The sequence below is a fragment of the Fundulus heteroclitus genome, unplaced genomic scaffold, assembly GCF_011125445.2.
Source record: "Fundulus heteroclitus isolate FHET01 unplaced genomic scaffold, MU-UCD_Fhet_4.1 scaffold_193, whole genome shotgun sequence".
Classification (NCBI taxonomy): domain Eukaryota; kingdom Metazoa; phylum Chordata; class Actinopteri; order Cyprinodontiformes; family Fundulidae; genus Fundulus; species Fundulus heteroclitus.
The window spans coordinates 206,406-216,505 of NW_023396605.1; the positions used below are offsets into that span (position 1 = coordinate 206,406).

General features: G+C 40.8%; 1 non-coding gene across 1 annotated transcript; it reads left to right on the forward strand.

Moving 5' to 3' along the window:
* Positions 1–637: 637 nt before the first annotated feature.
* On the forward strand, positions 638–719 carry trnas-cga. The gene has a single exon. It is a non-coding gene; the product is annotated as a tRNA-Ser (tRNA).
* Positions 720–10,100: the final 9,381 nt, after the last annotated feature.

Below are 10,100 nucleotides of genomic sequence, written 5' to 3' on the forward strand. Positions count from 1 at the left end.
AATAAAATATTTCTTCTAAGTGAGTCTGCATTTTCTCTCAAATCTCTTCGTTATTTAAAGCCACATTAATGCTTGAGTGTATAAAGTCTGCTGCTGCTGCTCTGTGTTTTACAAGCAGAGCGCGAAGTAGCTCAGACATCACATTTATCAGCTCCTCCCTACAGTATCTCAGCGCCGGATAGGAAATATAATTCCTCCTGCATCTTCCAATGGACACGCTTGGGAAAACATCCGAAGGAGTGCTGAATGACATGAGAACCAGAAGACTCCTCTTCAAAAATAAAATCTTGATTGTTAACTTACAGAGAAACAGAGGTTACTCTGTATGTCTATAGATTGTACCGTTTTTCATTAGAGATAGATTTTAAAATTCACCTCATTATTGTACCAAAAAAGTGCGTGTACTTGCAGCGAGAATGGGTTTTTCATTTTGAGTTGTATGGATGGTTACATAAAAATAAAAGGGTGACATGATCATGAGGAGTTTATGTTTTTTTTTAAAGCATAGTAAAGATGCAGTGTTTCTTTTCCGTTTGGATCTTTGTTAAAGCTTATACTTATGGCGTATCCTTTTATCTCAATCTGTATCATTAACAATTTTAGCAAGTATTATATAATCACTTTATGAACCAGATACGTCACGGTGGCCGAGAGGTTAAGGCGTTGGACTCGAAATCCAATGGGGTTTCCCCGCACAGGTTCGAATCCTGTTCGTGACGATGTTTAATTTCAATCCATTTGTTGTTAGATGGTTTCAGTCTTTCCTAATTAGTTGTCCTCTTATCAACAAATATACCAATTACTATAGTTGTAGTGGCCTAATGGTTAGAGCATTGTGCTTGGGTTGGAGGGCAAGAGGTTCTGAGTTCAACTCCCACAAATTGCCACTCTGGGTCCCTGAGCAATACCCTTAACCTGCACAGTTGCAACCCACTGCTCCTGCAGAGGATGGGTTAAATGCAGAAGTGAACTTCTCTATTCTGAGATCAATATTATATACTGTTTATGTTTTCAGGTTACAGTGATGTATGGATAGGGGTTTATAGATTGGAGTTAGGAAAAGAAGCCCAGAGTAAAAACAAACAAACAAACAAAAAATGCACATACAGAAATGCAACATTCAAAAACAGACACTGAAAACCAAGAGCAGTATGAACCAGGAAGGACTGAACAAAGTAGAGGGAAATATATGCTAAGGATAGGTGATCAGTGGAACAAGAGACAGGCGGAGACCAGAAAACCAGAGTGAGAGCAGCTGAGCGAGGGAACCAGAGGAAAGAGAGAGGGGGGAGCGAATGAAAAAGGCAAGGCAACAAACATTTATTTGTATAACACATTTCAGTACAAAGACAATGCAAAGTGCTTCACATGAATAAAATATAGGAAAATAAAAACAGAATAAAATGTAGAAACAATAAAACATGGGAAAATGGAAACTAAAAGCAAATAGTAAAAACAGTTGGATAACAAACTTGAACTAATGTTGTTTCAGTAAAACCGTTTAACTAGAATAGTCAAAGGCAGTCCTAAACAAATATGTTTTTAACGTTGATTTAAAAGAACTCAAGATTTCAGCACTTTTACAGTTTCCTGGTAGTTTGTACCAGATAAGTGGAGCATAGAAACTGAATACTGCTTCTCCGTGTTTGATTCTGGTTCTGGTTCTGCAGAGCAGGCTGGAGTCAGAAGACCTGAGTGGTCTGGAGGGTTGATACACTGATAAGTCTGTGATGTATTTAGGTTCTAAGACATTCAGGGATTTATAGACTAACAGAAGCATTTTAAAGTCTATTCTCACAGTGAGCCAGCTAAGGACTTTAGAACTGGGGTGATGTTCTCTACTTTCTTAGTCTTAGTGAGGACACGGGCAGCAGCGTTCTGGATCAGCTGCAGCTGTCTGATCCACTTTTTAGGCAGGCCTGTGAAAACACCGTTGCAGTAATCAATTCGACTAAAAATAAATGCATGGATTAGTTTTTCCAGAACCTGCTGAGACATCAGTCCTTTAACCCTGGAAATATTCTTCAGGTGATAGAAAGCCAACCTTGTAATAGACCCCTTGCAACCACGTGACTCCGTTACCCAGAACCCCTTGCGTGGCGGCCATATTGGTTGGCACGCCATTTGACGAAATGACGAGTTCTCCAGGTATTTTTCTTCTTTAGATAACGTATCACAAGATCGTTTTAAGAGTAAGTTGATGGTTGATGGTATCAGATTGCCAGATCTACACAACAGAAGCCTGAAGGGACGGAGCGAGTCTGTGAAATGCTGGCCAAGGGTTTCGTACCGCTACACATACAGCTGCTTTATAAACACGCAGGCCAGTACGGACAAAAGAGCACGAAAGCCATGAAACCACTGGACGGCTGCAATTATTTTATATCAGGAAAAAGGCTCCAGCAACGCCCGCGACGCCATGAGGGATTAAGCGGGTCAGAAAATGGATGGATGGATGTTCAGACATGTTTGTGTAACAGCACAAAGCAGAGAGGAAGACCCGCCCGGTAGGTTAAAAAAAAAAAATCACTCACTACGGATTATTTAGGTGTTTTTGTCTTGTTAAAATGGGTGGGGGTGTCGGCGACATTGCAGCATAAACACAGAAGTACTAGCGCCTGTGAACGGGCGGAGGGGAGGTGGCGATCGCTACACTGGCCGGAGAGGCGCCGCTGTCTGGAGCAGCAGGAAGCGGGTGCAGCAACAGCGGCTCTCCGGCCCGTGTAGCGATCACTACATGGGCCGGAGAGCCGCCGCTGTCTGAAGCAGCAACAGCGGCTTCTCCGGCGGCTTCTCCGGCCCGTGTAGCGATCGCTACACGGGCCGGAGAAGCCGCTGTTGCTGCTTCAGACAGCGCCGGCTGCTGTAGCGATCGCTACACGGGCCGCTTCTCCGGCCTGTGTAGCGATCGCTACCTCCCCTCCACCGCTATTTAAGTAGAACAAAAGACTGCAAATTCTCTCGTAGAATGATGGCTCCCCCAGTCCATTGGGAGGGTCTGCCTGCGCTCTTTTCATTGAAAATATCCAATTCTTTCTTCTTTCCTCATCCTTCAGTAAACGACAGAAACAAAGCAGAGAGGAAGACCCGCCCGGTAGGTTAAAAAAACATCACTCACTACGGATTATTTAGGTGTTTTTGTCTTGTACATCCAACGATTTGGAATGCCTCTCTGTGCAACCGGGAGCACAACAAGTCGTAGGCATTGCTTAGATTCCAAAAATAAACTAACTAAAAGTACGCTCTAAATCACCCGTTTTGTCATGTAGTAGACGGGCTGTCAGGCTAGCCTGCCCACCAAGATGGAGGCGCACACCCCCGATCACGTGACTGTGACGTCAGATGCAAGGGGTCTATTGCCTTTAAATGCTTTTGAAGGTTCAGGTCTGAGTCCATCACTACACCCAGATTTCGGGCCTGATCAGTGGTTTCTAGTTGAAACGACTGAAGCTGTGTGCTAACTTTTGATCTCTCCTCTATTGCTCCAAAAATTATTACTTCAGTTTTATTTTTATTCATTTGAAGAAAATTTTGGCACACACACTTGGGAAGAATATGTAATGCCCCTTATAATCTGGAGCACCTTGTGGTCCGAAAAATACAATACTATAGTTTGCTGAACTCCGAGGACCTGTGATAATACTGATCCAATGTGAATCTCAGTGATTTGGACAGAAGTGAGTGGGATCCATTGCGTTATTAAGCAGTTTTTGTTTCCTGGGCGCACTTTCATTTGCTTTTGGCTAAGAACTGAGGCTGCACTGCAGGGCTTAGAAAACCTTTTGGGTTCCGCGCCAGCGAAAACACTATCGGCCCTTGAAGTATGGCTTTAAAAACAAAAGGCTAAAGAGAATAAGCAATGACAGATGCAAATGGTGGATCACATCACACATTGCACTGTGCAGTAAGAACCATTTTCTTCTGTTTATAACCTTTTGTTATACAGCCTTTGTTACGTAATCTGCAGCACCTTAACATCTTATCTAAGATGTGTGTAAATTTCACATACATGCTGTGCGAATGCGCCACATAAAAATGTCCCTAGATGTAGGGAGGTGACTTATTTATTACATGGGGTCCCCAGGTAATGCTCATCTCGTGCCAATAGGCCTAAAGCCAGCAATGGTTTCACACCCCGGCACAACCTGAAAGCTTTTTTGTTGCGTTAAAGAAAAAGACTCCTGGCTAGTGTAAGTTTGTGGCATGCAAGGAGACGTAGCCTTTGATGGCATTTATTTTTCTCTGAGCCCTTTTCTCGTAGATGCCAGCTTATGGCTATTTGACTGCACTCAGCATCATTTATTGGAGTTGAAGAGCTGCCTGCGTGTTTAGCTAAAGCCCATCTAAGCTCACAGCTCAGTGCAGGTAAAGAAGATATTTTTGGTCTATCACCTTTTTGTTGCATCCCCCTCAGGATGCTTTAAGAAATTTACTTTTAAATATCTTTGGCAGTGATGGAGTGTTGTGAAAGGTCTGGCTTGTACAACTCAAAAATCCTGTCATGTTCATAGACAATAGACAAGAAACATAAAATCACATGAAGGCAACATTTATCATTAAGCAGATTATTCTGACATTTTGAGGCAAATGTTATTAAAGATTTGACCTGCTAATGATCAGTCTGAGTTTAAATACAATTTCTAATATTCCTTCTGTCTGTTGCTTTTGCTTTCTTTTTTTCATTTTGTTTTGAAATTCAAATTATACTCTGGTTACGTTCAACCAACAACAAATGCAAATAATTGTATTTGCACAATTCTGATCAGCTGATTGGGCTGATATTCACCGAGGAATACCCAACAGACCGAGAGTTATTTATTAAACATTAAATAACTTTAAAACATGCGTAATGTTACAATCAAAGGAAACCTCATATTGGACTGTTCTACACAAAAATCTGCACGTGAGCAGAGCGAGAGGGAAAACTGTGTGTCGAAGGTAAGACCACTCAGTTAAAGGAGAGAAAAACAAAACAAGCACTTGTTCTGAGTGTTCCCAGGAGGATGAACAGGCCTGTGGTAGGTGATGATTGGTGTTCTGTAATGTGACGGTACTTGAATCGAAACTCAATGACACTCTGCTCCCTGCAGAGGAAGGCCTTTTGCTATTTCTGTCAAGAAAACAAAACTTTGTTGTGTTATTGTCTTCCCTGCTGGCTGAATTTAACAAGGAAAACATTCCCTCTCTCTCTCTCTCTTTTTTCCCCCCTCATCCAGTCCTGCTTTAGACAAAATGAAAAAAATGCCTGTGGGGGGAATATTGAGCGGGCTAACAGACGATGACAGAGTTGCTTTAGAGAGATGTGAGTGACATCAGAAATGAGGCGAGGGTGTAGGTGGAAAATTCAATCACGCCGAGGAATGTAGTATGCAGAACAATCCTCCAGAAGCAGAGTGAATAATTCTAACTTTGATAGGGCCAAATCATCTAAGAACCTTTGCTTGGCTGGGTATGTAGGCACAGATAGGAGCAGAGACGAGGCATCGATTGTGAGAGTGGGAGAGACAACAGCGAGGAGAAGATGAAGGCAAGCGTAGTCTGTTGTGATTTCTACGTGGGAATATCTGTTGTTGTTTTTTTTCTCCCTAACATGAAATGTTAATAAGGGCTAACAGGCCTCTTTTACCCAAAGGACTGGCTGGCCTTGACTGCTCAGAGTCTGAAAATAACGGGATGAGGCAGGAGAAACCATCAATCACAGCTCATTATTTGATCATTCAGTCCATCTCCTCACACTGCATGGACAGACTGAATGTTAGAATAATCGTCGCTCACGTAGCGCTTTCACAGCAAATTTGTGACAAAGGAGGTGCAAAGAAATACCTCGGCTATTGATGATTTCTGAATACCCGGAGCCCGCAGAGATAATTTTTCACATGGAGTTTGAAAACATTTGAATTCAAACCGCTTTGTCCCTTGAAATGTTTTGAATGTTTCAATGTTTATCTTTGTTTAAAAAGATTGACTTGAAGAATATTCTTAAGTTGATATTTTTAGAAAATTATCAGCAATTTGTCTATAAGATAAAGTATGATCTATAAGATAAAGTATGATCTTTATCTTATAGACAAATTGGATGTTCCTCTAACAGTTCCTCCAACAGGATCAACAGGATGTGTAACGAAAAAGTAAGTAACTCAGAACTTTGTAATGCTGTTAGCGAGAGAAAATTTCAATCCGCTGGGTGTGCTCTCTGCCATTTCGCTTCTACGATACATTGATCCGATGGTGGCATTTTATTGGCAAGAAAGGGCTAAGATCTGAGGGGCAGCTATTCACATGGACCTACATGCACACATGACCAGCCTGGCTTTGTAATCAAGAGACAGGAGAACAACAAAGAGAGATGGTGTGTGACGTCATACCATATTCAATCGAAAAAGATACCTTTAGTCCCTAAAGGATCAGTCACAAGACTGTTTTTTTTTAGTTCTAAATTAGTGCAATGTCTCTTATTGCTCCTTTAAATCTCATCAGAACCTTACACTAATATAGGTTCATTTGATGTAGTTGAACTGATATCTGCATTAAATTTTCCATTATCAATTCGACTCAGCAAAATACAACACTAAATAAAATTATGTCCACTTTACCTAATTGGAATAATCATAATAATCATAATAGGAATATTATTTGAACCTGTTCTTCTTCAGCTGTTTAGTTTTTATTTGCTAACAGAAAACATTGAAATAGACAATCACACATCTACCAGGAACCAAAAGCATACATTCTTCAATCAGTTCGGGGAGGATTTATTACAAATACCCCCGTCACGCTATGCTCAATGGCGTAGGAAGACATAATGCTAAAGGAACACAAAACATCCACATCACCTTCCCACGCATTTATTGCTCTAACATGTACAGTTTGCCTAAAAAAAACTGCAACATGTGCACTATGGATCACAAACAGCATGTACATTTTAGCCACAGTAACAAAGCTGATGCAACTGCAGCTCAATTACAGCAATGCCTTGATAATAACATTATTTAATCTTTCTGTTTGCTCTCCTGGCCGTGAAGGATTCTTAACCTGCCTGCACTTTTTATTAATTCAGCTATTAATGATGGTAATAGAAAAGTAATTTGAGCGGTCATGATGCAGCAGAAAACACCACTGATCTCAATGTATGAAAACTCATCAGAATGGGAGAGTATCCAAAGCAACACTTCATAGTCATGACAAGACTCAATCTGCAAAAAGCGCTCCTTTGTTAACTCATGTTTCCACAATTCAAACGTTTTACAAAAGACCAGCACATGTGGCAAGATGTGTGCTGCTGTGTGACAACAGCTTAAGCTATTTTTTCCCCCACCTTACAATGCATGCTGGGTTGATGACGCGTTTAGGTTCTACTGTACTGGAACCTACAAAGTGATCCGAGTTGTTTATCACATTGCGTTTAACTGGCGTAAGTTTAGACAAGGTCACACTGTGTCGCAGCTGGCTGTAATTGCAAAACCAAAAACAACAGAAAATAGTGAGGTGGGTCTTCATTGCTTCCTACATGAAAAAAGAGGAAAGCGCAATGGGAGAAAGCTGTTGGAAGTAGACAACTTCCGAAGGACCCACGTTTGTGCTCTCAACACTTCTCTCCAGAAGACTTTGAGTCATTTGTACCAACAAAATTGATGAAGGAAATAACAAGTGGGTGTTACCCTCGCAAGCTAGAACCAGCTACCATTTCGACTATTTTTATCTATAAAGCGCCTAAACCCCGCTGCCTTGCGAGCGAAAGACGCTGGGAGAAACATCAAAGACAGGCAACTTTAAGATAACAAAGGTAGTGACCCTGCTGCCGGTACCGATTGTTATTGGACCTGACACAGAGCACTACTTGCCAGGATCACACAGTCATACGTGTCATTTATCATTTCATTATTATTGTTATTATTACTACATTGTCATCAATTTCAACTAGCTCTGGTTCAAACTGAAAAGGTTTAAATGTACTCATTGCTGTTTTTGTCACGATTCACGTTTCTGTTTATGTTCTGTCACGATTTGGGTTTTGTTTTGGTTTAGTTTTGTACTTTCCTTTATTTAACCTGTTCACTAGCCAGTATTCAGTCAGCTCACTTCATCTCTCAGTTACCAGCCACTACTCATTCAGATCATTCTACCTCTCAGTCATCAACCAATCACGTCTCTAGCCACCACCCTTCCTCTGATCAGTCTCACCTGTCACCTGTAATTAGGTTTCTACTCTGTTCACCCGATTCACTTCAATATTTATACGTGCCTCACTCCTCTGTTCATCGGCAGATCATTACGAGCCTTTCGATGAGTCTTATCCAGCGTTCTTGTTTTCTGATAGCCCTGTTGATACCGACCCGATTTACCTCCGGATATCTGAGCCAGCCTGACCCCTGTATACCTGTTCTTCCTGCCTGTTTCTGACTGCTAACTTGTGTACCAAACCTGACCTGCTATCTAACCACCGAGCCTGCCTGATCTTGTCTAGTCTGTTTACCTTGCTTGCCAGTGTATCGAACCTGGATCTGTGTCCCGACTCTGTGCTTTGATTCTGTTCTGGATTTTTAATTATCCGGTTTTGACGTAGAACTGTTTATCCACCACAAGCTCTGTCTTGCCCTGTTCATGCTACTGCCAGTCTGTCATCCCGGTTTCAACACCCACAACCTGTTCTTTAATAAACCGTCTTTAATCTTAAACACCATTGTTTGGTTGGATTTCTGGGTCCATCCGTTCTGTTCATGAAAGTTTTGGCTGGACGGAGCTAGTGCTAAAGGACCTGGTATACGTCAGTTACCCACAATGCATTGCAGCGTAAAAACATGGCGACATCAGTGTGACAATATTTTATTTAAATGTATAAAAACTAAACATCTTACAGTATTTTTACTGTATTGTTTTTACACTGAAAATATTTATTTCTCAAAGTCTATTGTCACAACTATTCATGGACCTGATAAATAATACATTGTGGCAACACTGAAAATATAATTTAATAACATCATTAAAAAACAAGCAAAAACGAACACCTCTCCCTCCCCCAGACCATAACACTTTGTAATTCTCATAGTTTCTACAGCACAATTCATCAAACAGGTTTGAGTAAAGTGGCTGATCTCATTACGAAGCACTAGGTCTCAAAATGATACAAGGTGTAAAACAAGAGTAGGTGAAAGGCTCAGTGTTGAGCAGAAGAGTGCTAATTAACGTGCGTGTGTTGGACAGAAAAAAAAAACTTAGCGTAGTAATTCATCACCACAGTCTGTTCTCACTCCAACATATGTTGTAGCAAACATTGAATCGTTAGTGATGGGGGAGGGGAGTTCAAAGTTTTTTTTACCGGTGAAGATCCTTTGGCTAAATTTACACAAAAACGATATCAGTAGTTATGCATACACACAAAAAAGTACTATACTAAACCTCACATATTTTGAGTATAATGTTAAGAAAACATTTTTGAACAATAAATATCTTTGTGTTCTTTTAATCCCCATCTGGTCCCAAAAACAATGTTTATGTCTCATAAATTCTACATTCAGTCTTTTCCCATTGCTCAATTTAATGTGCTGTTAGAAATAACACATTTTGTCAACTTTGCTTTTATGCTACATTTAGAATGTGACAGAACTGTTCATGTGACACAAATTTAAACATGTGCTTTGCATTGTAACTGTCTTGTCGCAGGCTGCTCTCGGAGTTGTTGCAGAGTTTTAGAAATTGGTCTGTACTTGTATGTTTAAAAGTACTGTAGAACTTGTGTTTATGCCAACCTGCTGGGGGAAGGAGCTGATATTAATTTATTTTCAACTTCTAAGACTTTCCCCACTGACCAGCTGCTTCAACAGCAAACACTGGGTGTGGAGCGCATATAATCGGAAAGCATGGGTGGAGTTGTAAGCGCCACGAATACAAAAGCAATTATAATCTTCTGTACCTGCTCCCTTTAGGCTTAGTATTGTCCTACATGACAATCATGCTTTTTTTTATTATATATATATATAAAATGGCCGTTACTGTCGGTCTTGGGCCTGGTGGTTGTGTACTTCTGTTCTAGCATTAGGTATGGGAGCCCCCCACATATTTGTAAGAGTATCAGGTTCCTTTTTTCTCAATTCAAACTATTT